Source organism: Neolamprologus multifasciatus, chromosome 19, assembly GCF_963576455.1.
Source record: "Neolamprologus multifasciatus chromosome 19, fNeoMul1.2, whole genome shotgun sequence".
Lineage (NCBI taxonomy): Eukaryota > Metazoa > Chordata > Actinopteri > Cichliformes > Cichlidae > Neolamprologus > Neolamprologus multifasciatus.
Window position 1 is genome coordinate 30171469 of NC_140457.1, and position 11982 is coordinate 30183450.

Consider the following 11982-nt stretch of genomic DNA (forward strand, 5'->3'; position numbering starts at 1 on the left):
ACACTTATACAGACTGTATATAACTACCAACTCTCCAGCCATGTTGATGGATTGCCTATATTGGCTGGAAATATTCATTTCCAGAGAAAAGACACAGACAGACTCTGCTTACAGGATGTGATGTGACAACACTGATGAAATATTGCTGTGTCATATTTGTCCAAGGCGTATTTCATTGTTATGGAAAAAGAGAATATTAAAATCATGATGACCAATTGGAGTGGTGATTTCTATGACTTTGTGTATATAATTTGGAATTTTGTACAAATGTAGGCCAATAGGAAATATATGATATCATTTCGTTCTTTTCAAAGGTTTATTTGCATGACGCACAGACAGAGACAATTGAAAGGTACAAATGTGTCGTGCATGAAACGAATTCAAACGTGCTGCAGATGTGTGTCACAGGTTGATCTGGCTGTAGGCTGTGGCACTTGGCCAGAGGTGGCGCTGGTTGACTCGACTCCATGTTAGTGCACAAAGTAAACTGCTCGCTTTAGTTGTGAAGCAAAAACGCTGAATTCGGAGAAATAAAACGTGCGAGGGGAACGATAACGACGACAAGAGTCTCCCGATCGTTTACTCTTGCTGTCCTGTGAACAACATCGGCGTGGTGTTAATTGTTTGCTGTTTTCGCAATCGCGTCGCGCGTGAGGATATCACCAGGTAAACTCGAAACATTTGTAAACATTTTGTTGTTCGACGGCATCAAGACTGACGGAGTGTGTTGGAGATAACCTCACAAGTGTCACAGATGACACACTTGGCGTTTTTTTGCTGGTTTGTCGGTAGCAGCTCCTGAAACGCAAGACTGCCACACATCTGTTCGACCAACACCAGTTGATCTAAACGCCAGTAGATCTGGAACACCGGTCGGAGCGTGAGGTGAACTGAATTTCAGGTAAGAAGGTATGAACTGCACTCTATTTGGGTCAGATATAAACCGAGTTTAGGTGTAGTTTATTTTCGTTGTGCTGACTTTTTACAATCAGTTTTTACAATGGTAAGTTACTGATGTTGAACTTTATGACAGCCTCCCCTGTCATTCTCTCGCCTGTTGCAACTTCAGTCGTGAAACTGATCAATGATCGGCTTTTCTCTCTTGTTTGTTTATTGCGCTAAACAACAGCAGCACGTTTAAATTGATCAGCTGTTGTTAGAATTCATTTGATTTTAATTTCTAGTATCAGCTGATGTTTGCTGGAGCCACAGCTGTAAAAACGGCTGGTCCAAACCATGAGATGTCCTTACTGAATCATCAGAGCTGAACTGGTGATGGAGAAACAAGTTTACCTTTTAGGTGACATGAATGAGTTGAAGGAAAGTTATGAACTGTTTCTGAGAGACGAATAACACAATATCCTTTTTTTGTGTAGCTGACAGCTGGTAACTGTGCAGGGGCGGACTCCTTTTATTAAATAGTTATCTGAATCTTACAACCAAAGTTTGTATAATAATACACAAGATTGGCTGTAGGCCATTGTTAATCATTCAGAACACTGTGTAAAAATAACAAAAAACAAAAAGTGAATGCAAAAGTGCACAAATATTTATTTTACGTGTTTGATGTGTGTGGCGGGCGTGGTCTGCAGTGCCGTTTCAGGGGAGGTGGACCAATGGTACAATGGGACTTCTGCTCATGAACCTCTGCGCACAGCGGCTGCAAATCGGGGCTGTACGAAGTCACCTCATCTTTACACAAAACTGTAAGCCGTCATCTGTGAGGCGCGACCGGTGTTTGTTTTTACCATAGTTCATGGTGGAGAATGACTGCTCTGCTGAGTTTTGCTCTCTGTAGCCGTTTGAATGGCAAACTACACTGATTAGCGGTGGCATAGGCACACTTAAAATTTCTTCTGAAATTTTTGCTTTCTAGTTATTATTTTCCTTTTTCCGCCTAAAATTTTGCAGCGTAACTCGCCCCACAGTTTTGAGACAAGGTTCACATATGTTATATCATTTTGTGCGGCTTGGTCTGGACTAGTATGCTATGACTTTTGATGTTTATGACTTTTTATAGTTTTTTAAATATTTAGATTTTAGTGCAAATTTTGGCCCATTTCTAGGCCCATGAGAAAGATTAAACTTTTGGCCCCATAGAAACAGACTTCATTTGTGGTGTGTTGGCTCCATCTTTTGGTCCCACTGAAACAAATTTCAAACTTCATTTGTGGTGTGTTGGCTCTCTCTAGTGGTATGTCGGGAGTGGTAAGGCCTTGTCTACCCGTATTTGCATTACCATAATGACGACAATATCAACGCCGCGCACAGCGTCGCTGCTTTCAGGAACCATTGGAATTTTAAAGGTTGGGCGAACCATTGAATAGTTACGGTAACTGCAAGGCTATATGCTTGGTGGAACACTCCATATCCCACAATTCATAGCACGCCTCTACCGACTCAAACAATGGCGGCCACCACTTCGTTTAATATATTGCTTTTATTACTGTTTCTAGGTCACAAAATAAACTTTTAAGATATTTTCAGGCGAGAATGTAGGTGTGTAAATGTCAAATATCTGCTCGTTTTGTCAAAACATCCCATATTAGCAACTTACGATATTGCTGCTAGCGCGGCTAAGTAGCTAGCACGGCTAGCGTCTCTTCGCTAAAAAGCACCCGGGCTTGGCTTACAGTGAGGCGGCTGACACTTGTTTCACCACCCGATCGCTCGCCAAGAGACTGTTTCTCAGCTGGACTTATTTTTCGTTTATATGGGCCGATAATTCATTTATTCATTTTAGTAACGGTATAAACAGTGAAAGGTGGTTGTCCAGATGCTGGCCGATGTGGGAAAAATAACTGAGTTGTTTGGTGGTGGCTAACGCGGAGCTCCAACAAAGGGCAGCTAGCCCTGACAGAAAGGACATGCGGGGAAAGAGACATACGAGGCGACCGCCGATCGACCGGTGGTGGCTAGAGCTAACGCGGAGCTCAATCGTGGATAAGGGAAACTGAAGGTAGGAGCGTGAGGTGAACTGAATTTCAGGTAAGAAGTTATGAACTGCACTCTATTTGGGTCAAATATAAACCGAGTTTAGGTGTAGTTTATTTGTAGCACGACTGAGTTTCTATACAGCTGTGTATGCGCTAAGTTACTGATGTTGAACTTTATGACAGCCTCTCCTGTCATTCTCTCGCCTGTTGAAACTTCAGTCGTGAAACTGATCAATGATCGGCTTTTCTCTCTTGTTTGTTTATCGCGCTAAACAACAGCAGCATGTTTAAGGTTGATCAGCTGTTGTTAGAATTCATTTGATTTTAATTTCTAGTATCAGCTGATGTTTGCTGGAGCCACAGCTGAAAAAAGGGCTGGTCCTAACCATGAGATGTCCTTACTGAATCATCAGAGCTGAACTGGTGATGGAGAAACAGGTTTACCTTGAATGAGTGACATGAATGAGTTGAAGGAAAGTTATGAACTGTTTCTGAGAGACAAATAACACCAAGCTCGTTTTTTGTGTAGCTGACAGCTGGTAACTGTGCAGGGGCGGATCTAGCAAAGCTTTTGCCAGGGGGCCAGGTAGGGCATTAACAGGGAAAGGGCGACACAAAGATATACTTTTCTTTCTTACTCTCATATAAAATATTTAGCTTTTATTAAATAGTTATCTGAATCTTACAACCAAAGTTTGTATAACAATACACAAGATTGGCTATAGACCATTGTTAATCATTCAGAACACTGTGTAAAAATAACAAAAAACAAAAAGTGAATGCAAAAGTGCATAAATATTTATTTTACGTGTTTACCAGCTGAAATCTATCAGTAATTACAAAACTAACCTCTCACTTAGTGCAAATTAATATCAACTGGTTCAGTCCCAACTGGTGAGCTCTCATTACCAAGGTGTCACACAAGAAACATCTCACAGTGGACAAAACCAATGGAGAGCTCCAGAAAGATCTAGAACCAGCAGGTATGATTGTTTCAAAGAAAACAATAAGTAATGTCACATTTGCCGTCGCCTGTATGCAAGCTCACATACGTGACTGCACTGCTGAGGAAAAAGCATGTTGTGAACTACTGAGAGAACATAGTGTGGTCAGATGAGACTAAAATTAAACTAATAGCAACGCATGAGACAGTTTCCTCACACAGGAAGTGTGTTGAAGCTGTCATCACCAACAAAGGCTTTTGTATGAAGTATTAAATACATTTCACTAAGCGTGATTATTACATTATTACACATAATTTATGGACTTCTATGGTTGGATTTCTTTGCATGTGTGGATTGGATGGGTTGTTACCAACATTTGGTGATAATTTAATGTCAATAGCACCTTTAGAGATATATTTACTAAGAAATTTGGTGACATATTCAATATTTATTTTACTTGCTGCATACGTTGAAGCCGATCTTTCTGATCACCCTGTAAAGTTTACTGTGCAAGGTCGAGCAGTTAGTTTCTGCCTCTTTGACGTAGTAGTTGGCCGTTCAGGCTGCAGCCAGCCAAGTGTCATTGTTGGAGCTGCGTCAGCAAAAATTCCCGGCAGGTAGTTTTACCTGTGCTTACACCTAGTTTCACATACCTGATGCTTTGTGTAGACTCGACTTTCAGGTTTCTGAAAATATGTTGGAATGTTTGTTATTTTTGGTTGTGATTGATTTATTTATAATATTTTTGTTGAAAAGATTTGTAAAAATTCTTTCCATAATGCTGAATAAGCAGAACAGCAGTAACTTTGATCTCTTTCTTTCCTTTTTCTTTTTTTTAAGAGATCAGGGTTTTTTTTAAAGTAGGCTTTAAGTTGTTTGGGCTCATCTTTGGCCTGCATCCAGAAATATCATCTAAGTAGTTACATTGGAATGAACAGGAACAAACCCATTTTTTTGTTATCCTGACTTTGATTTAACAATTGATTTATTAACAAACGTGTTTAATAATTTTTCAGCAAAAGCAGGAGGACACAGACTTTATAGGAAACATATCTTATTTAATGTTTCTGAAACATCCAAAGTTTTCTTTCTACTGCATGACAAATGCAGTAATAAGGTACACGTTTAAGACATTTGACCCTGTGTTTGGGTTTGTAAAGCTTTCATTAGTTACACTGTCTTCACTAAGCCTTTAAAAAGTTATAGTGGGATTTTGTTTTTTTACTTGTGTGTTTATATAATTTAGAATAATTGTGCACTCCTCTGTGAACAGCTAGTGCGTTGGTCCCGGCCACCTATTATAAATTACCAATTTAGGGTAACACTGGTGATACAGAAAGGGGCAATGATGTGACATTCCATGCATTAAATGTAGGGGTCATTAATCATCAGAGCAGCTGCTCATCTAAAAGGTTGAAACTGTTGGTGGAAGTGGTTGTTATTCACTTGAGCTACTTGTAATTCAGACTGCTGTGCACTGGATATATCTAGCTTTTATTATTTGAAGGAAAAAAAAGACAAATTGTTGCCCACTGTGTTAGTTCAAGAATGCATCAGGTTTAAACATAGAAGTCATCTCATTTAAATGTAGCACAAATTTTGGAGGAGTTGTTAGGTCTGTTGGTCCTAAACTTTGGGAGAAGCAACCTGTCACTGAGCAGACTCCTCTGGTTGTTTGCACTGAGAGAATTGCACATATTGCACATTGTTCAGTGTTTTGTTGCTATAATGATAATAATGATTCTGATTTTGAAATGAAGTGCTGTGGATACTTCCAGACGCACTGTAATTCACATCAGGAATCTTAATGTCTAGGGATGGGTATCGTTTAGGTTTTATCCGATACCGGTGCCAAACCGGTACTTTTGAAACGGTGCCGGTGCTTAAACGGTGCTCAAACCGGTGCTTAAAGAATGGAAAACACAAAAGTGGTCCAAAAACCTCTCATGTTCAGCTGTTTTTTTGTAAAAAGATAACAATGTTAGCCTTTTCTGCAGCTATGGGGCATATATGGTATCATTCTTGGCTGGAAGCAGTGCTTAAACAATGGAAAAAAACACAAACTTTGTCCAAAAACCTCTCATGTTTAACTGTTTTCCACTTTTTCTTTGGTCATTTTAGCCTTTTTGGCCAGGGTGAAGGGAGTATCTGCCATCAAACAAGAAGACAGCTGCATGTAGCTATGATGGTGTTTGCTGTTCACCTTACATGCATTAATGTAATAACGTGGTTAGCCTACTCAACGTAAATTACACACGAACAACATTAAGCTACTCACGCAGAGAAGAACGGCTGCTGCTGCATCATCATCCGTCATCATTTCTGCTACACTGGCAGGGCTAGGGGCCAGGACTCTCCTCTTCGGGTTTTTGGGGGATGTTGCTAATTCCGGGTCCGATAACAGGCAACCCACAAGCAGTAGATGTGCTCGGTGTGAGGTCTCGCAGCAAGCTATCAAATACGGCGCATTTCTCGGCTTTAAAAAAAAAACACTATGCGTCGCCAGGTGTTTCATCAGATTTGAGGTGTTACCTCCTTTGACAGTATCACAGTATCACCTTAAAGCACTTGTTGCAGCTGCTGAGTTTGCATCTTTTGCTGTGAAGTACAGCCAGACTTTTGACCGCTTCGCCTTGGACATTTTTAATTTGTAGCTCTGCTCTAAAAGAACGTACGTACCTGGACCCGCCTACTATTCTCGGAAACTTAAAATGATTGGCTAGAATCTAAAGTGTATCATTCCATACCAGTTGGTGGCGGTAATGCACCTTTCAGTTGTTTGCCAACCGCCAATACAAATGTAAGGAAGAAGAAAGTGTACCACAGCTCAGGAAAAAAAGCACCGAAATAAAGCACCGAAATGTGCGCTGCTTTTCGGTCTGGTTACTACCGTTTATGTCAGAACCGGTGCCATCATGGCACCGGATACCGGTACCCATCCCTATTAATGTCTAATGTTACCCTTGAACATTTCTCTTCATACAGTTATCATCTTATATGTCTTAGTGAGACATTTGCAGCCTAACACATAGGGCTGCCACAAACGATTATTTTGATAGTCAACTAGTCACCGATTATTTTTGCGATTGTGTCTGAAGGCAAGATGGCGGTGGTGTGTGTGGCTGCTCCTCTGTCACTGCCAAGTTTGTTCCTGTTTATGTTATTTCTAATTTGTGTCATCCATGAAACAAAGTCTCTGCTGAGGTATGATCGCCAGACACTATTGGACCTCAAACCTGTGGTCCAAAATATTGGCTGTGTCCCATTTCAGGGTCTGCACGCTTGAAGTACGCGCACTACGCGTACTACATATGGCGCGTACTATAAGTACGAGAAGTGCGGAAGTGAGAGGCTTGTGAAATGGGACGGTATATGCTTCGTCGCGCTGTTCAGGTTGCCTAGCAACCATGATACTAACCGCGAGAAATGTTACATACAGCTTTGTGTGACAGAAATGAAGGAGAAAAAATGTTTTGTCATGACATCACTTTGATTAGTTGAGTATCTGAGGCTGAGGCCACGGGACTGTAAAACATGATTGTTGGGCTTCATTTCTGTACAGAACAGTCATTTAAGATTAGTTAGTAAATAACAATTAGCTAATGTTGTTCATGAGACTAAAATCATCTCACTGTGGTAATGTAAATATAATATGGCCAATATTATATTATTGTCAGATTATTATGTGTGTGTGTTTGTGTGTGTGTGTGTATATATGTGTATGTGTATATGTGTGTGTGTGTGTATACGTGTGTGTGTGTGTATATATGTATGTATATATATGTGTGTATATATGTATATATATGTATGTATATGCATGCTTTTAAACCAAGTTAACGCTGAAAGTACAAACATCACTAATGTCACACAACTTTGCCAACATGTGGCCAACAGCAATGTTTTAATGTTCTTCGTTATTAAACATTCGCACATAAATAAGTGACGTCATGTTCAGTACTTACTTTTGACAGTTCACTCTTCAGCCGCTCCCTTCTGCCGTATTTTGCGGCAAAATTATCCACACCCACCGCCGCGCTATGAATTGTGGGATATATGGGACCACGAAGCGTGCACCGGACCACGCTTGATATTTGGGGAAATCGACGGCGCATTTGGAGTATGCGTTTGAAGTACACTTCGAATTGGGACAGCCGTCGTCGCGTGGCAGTGACGTAATCGCACTTAAAATGCGTACTTCAAGCGTGCAGACCCTGAATTGGGACACAGCAATTGTGTCCTTTGGAGCTGGTGGCCAGCAACCCCTGCCCCCATTTGCATCGGAAACCCCGGGTTACCTATACCGGGTTCCCACGCTACCTTCCCGGCGAAAGCGTTATCGTCGCCGGGGTAAATGAAGCGGTCGCCTGGTGAAGCTAAAGGTTTACCTAAAGAATTATTCTGCTGTTTTCCGACCAGTGCATGGATTCTTGCCAAGGCCGTTTGCGTCTGGGCGTTTTCTGGATCCTGTTGATGCCTGTTTGGTGCCTGTGGTCGGCTTTGATGATGATGCTCCACGGCCTCGCTGCCCATGCCCTCCCAGGCTAAACCTCCGCTGTCAACATTATCGGAACCTGAGATCGCTGCGGCGGGTTTCTGGACCTCCTGAACCCCGAGCGCCAACTCCAGCTCCCGCTAGGATTGGCCTGGTGAACGTCAGATCACTTTTAAACAAAACTTTTATTCTTCGGGACTTCTTCAGTTCCCGTGATCTGGATTTTTTTGTGTGTGACTGAGACGTGGCTGAGTGTTGGTGAGTCCAGTGCTCTATCTGAACTCTTACCTGTGGATTGTTGCTATTTTAACTCGCCACGGACGTCAGGCAGAGGTGGAGGCACAGTGACTGTTTACGAAAAGGATTTTAAATGTAAGCAGTGTTTTCTAAAGCCTTCGTTCTCCAGCTTTGAACTTACCTCGTTTGAGGTGAGTCGTACAAACCCGATTTTCTGCGCTGTCATCTATCGCCCCCCGAAATACAATAAGAACTTCATAAACGACTTTTCTGATTTTTTTTTAGCTGGGATTATGCCCAACTATGAAAGTGTTCTTATTGTTGGAGATTTTAATATACATGTATGTTGTCCTGATAAGCCACTGGTAAAGGACTTTTTAAGCCTTATTGACTCTTTTAGCCTGGTACAGTCCGTGCCTGGCCCTACACATGAGCACGGACACACACTGGACCTTGTTCTGTCATGTGGTCTGCCTGTCACCACCTTGGAGATTTGTGACTGTGCACTCTCAGATCATATGCCTGTGTTATTCAACGTTGGTTTGACACATACCGCAGTTAAATCTGGCGCTGCTACTCGGTGCTGTCGGGTTATTAACCCCGCCACTGCCGCGCAGTTTTCTGCTGCTTTTAATCAGCTCGGCGGCCCTTCTGACTTTGTTTCCTCTGATACAGAAGAGCTAAATTCCTGGTTTTATTCTTGCTGTCAAACAATCATGGACTCTGTGGCTCCTTTAAAAACCAGGCAGCCTAAGGCTAAACTTGAGCCTTGGTTTAATGAGAGCAGTCGTGCTGTTAAGAGGGAATGTCGTCGAGCAGAACGGAGATGGAAAAAGGATAAACTGCATGTATCATTTCAAATTCTCAAAGACTGCAGGCATCGCTACCAGAACACTGTTAAAGAGGCAAAAAGGGAATATTTTGCAAATATTATTTCTTCCAACTGTCATAACCCACGTGTGTTATTTAGGACCATTGACACTGTTCTTAATACTCCATTGAATGTCTGTTTGGAAGTTTCTCCTGAGATTTGCAATGATTTTCTGAACTTTTTTATTGAAAAGGTTGTCACCACCAGGGCTCTTATCACAGCTCCTGACTCTGACCCCTCTGTCTCTGTCCCTTGCGCTGCTGTTTTCACTCAGTTTGAGCTTGTGACGCTCTCCACTTTAGAGGCTGTGGTTCGCCATATTAAGCCCACAGGTTCCCCACGGGATCCTGTCCCTCCACAATTCTTTAAAGAAATTTTTCCTAGTATACGACAGTATGTCCTTGAAATTATTAATAGCAGTCTGTCTTCTGGTATGGTTCCTGCAAATTTCAAACATGCAGTAGTGCAGCCACTGCTTAAGAAACCTGGCCTTGATCACACAGTTTTAGCGAACTATAGGCCTATTTCAAAGCTGCCTTTAGTCTCCAAGGTTTTAGAGAAAATTGTTTTTAGTCAACTGAAAGATTTTATAGATGATAATGGCATCTTTTGAGGTTTTTCAATCAGGTTTTAAAACCCTTCACAGCACAGAATCTGCATTATTAAGCGTTTTTAATGACCTCCTTCTGGCATGTGATTCTGGTAACCATGTTGTTCTTGTCTTGCTTGACCTAACTGCTGCCTTTGACACCGTAGACCACAATATTCTAATTTCTCGATTACATGATGTAGTGGGTATTGGTGGCACTGCACTTAATTGGTTTAGGTCTTATTTGTCAAATAGAACTTTCTCTGTCAGCCTTCTCGGTTACGAATCGTCTTCTGCTCCTCTGTCATGCGGCGTCCCACAGGGCTCAATTTTAGGGCCACTGCTCTTTTCACTGTATCTATTGCCTCTGGGTTCTATCCTTAGAAGGCCTGGGATCTCATTTCATTGTTATGCCGATGACTGCCAAATTTATTTGCCACTAAAACACAAGGATGGCATCTCCATAAAACCTCTCTTGACATGTCTAGATGAAATTAAAGCTTGGTTGGCTCTAAACTTTTTAAATTTTAATGAAAAGAAAACAGAAGTGTTGGTGTTTGGACCCAGTGGTCCCTGTGAGTCCTCCTCTGTTGTTTTAGGATCCCTGGAAGTCTATTTTAAACCTGTTGTTACTGACCTTGGTTTTAAGTTGGACAGTGATTTTAAATTGGACAACCAAATCAGATCAGTGGTGAAGTCCAGTTTTTATCATTTAAGGCGACTGGCAAGAGTAAAATCTTTTCTTTCGAGGCAGCATCTTGAAACCGTGATCCATGCTTTTATTTCTTCCCGCCTAGATACTGTAACTCACTTTATGTGGGGGTCAGTCAGTCATTGCTCTCACATCTGCAGCTGGTTCAAAATGCGGCTGCACGACTCCTAACAGGAACTCGAAAAAGAGAGCATATAACCCCCGTGCTAGCCTCTCTGCACTGGCTGCCTGTGTCTTTTAGAGTTAATTTTAAACTTCTTATGTTTGTTTTTAAATGCCTTCACAGTCTTGCCCCGCCTTACCTCTCTGAGCTTCTTCATCCCCACATACCCTGTCGGTCTCTCAGGTCAGCTGACCAGCTGCTCCTGGAGGTACTGAGATCCAGGAGGAAGCTCAGAGGGGACAGGGCCTTCTCTATTGTGGCTCCAAAATTATGGAATAATTTGCCCATGCACGTTAGAGAGGCCCCTTCACTGTCCACTTTTAAATCATGTCTTAAAACCCACTTTTATTCCTTGGCTTTTAACCTCAGCGAGACTTAGTTTCTCTTTTAATTGAAGTAGTTATTTAATGAGTTCACTCTTCTTTTATTTGGTTTTTACTTATATCTTATGTAATTTTATTTTACAGTTCCAATGTACAGCACTTTGTGTCAGCTGTGGTTGTTTTAAAGTGCTTTATAAATAAAGTTGATGATGATGATGATGATGATGATTAGTCGACTAATCAGATCATGCATCCATTGGACGTACAGCTTATTGCACCAGCATGCATCTGCTCTTATATAACTATTATTAGCTTACAGATTTAAGTGTTTAAGGTATGTGCTAACTAAAAATAAAGACAAGATGATAGTTTATTAAATTTTAATGAAATTTGCAGATTGTTTCGGTGGAGTTTAATAAACTCCTTGCTATCTAAAATATAACAGGGCACCGGAGTAAATTCTTGAGCATCTCACACTTCTGATAATCAGTTGTCTGCTTGACTTTTATTCAGCTGTGCAAAAACTATAACTTTGATCTCAGCCAAACCGATTTACTCAGGAACAAATAAAATACTGAAAAAAAGCCAAACAATAACATTTTTAAGTTATCTAAGTAACTTATATATCATGTTTAACCTGAGTAATGGTAAATGGTAAATGGACTGATTCTTATATAGCGCTTTTCTACTCTCTCGGAGCACTCAAAGCGCTCTA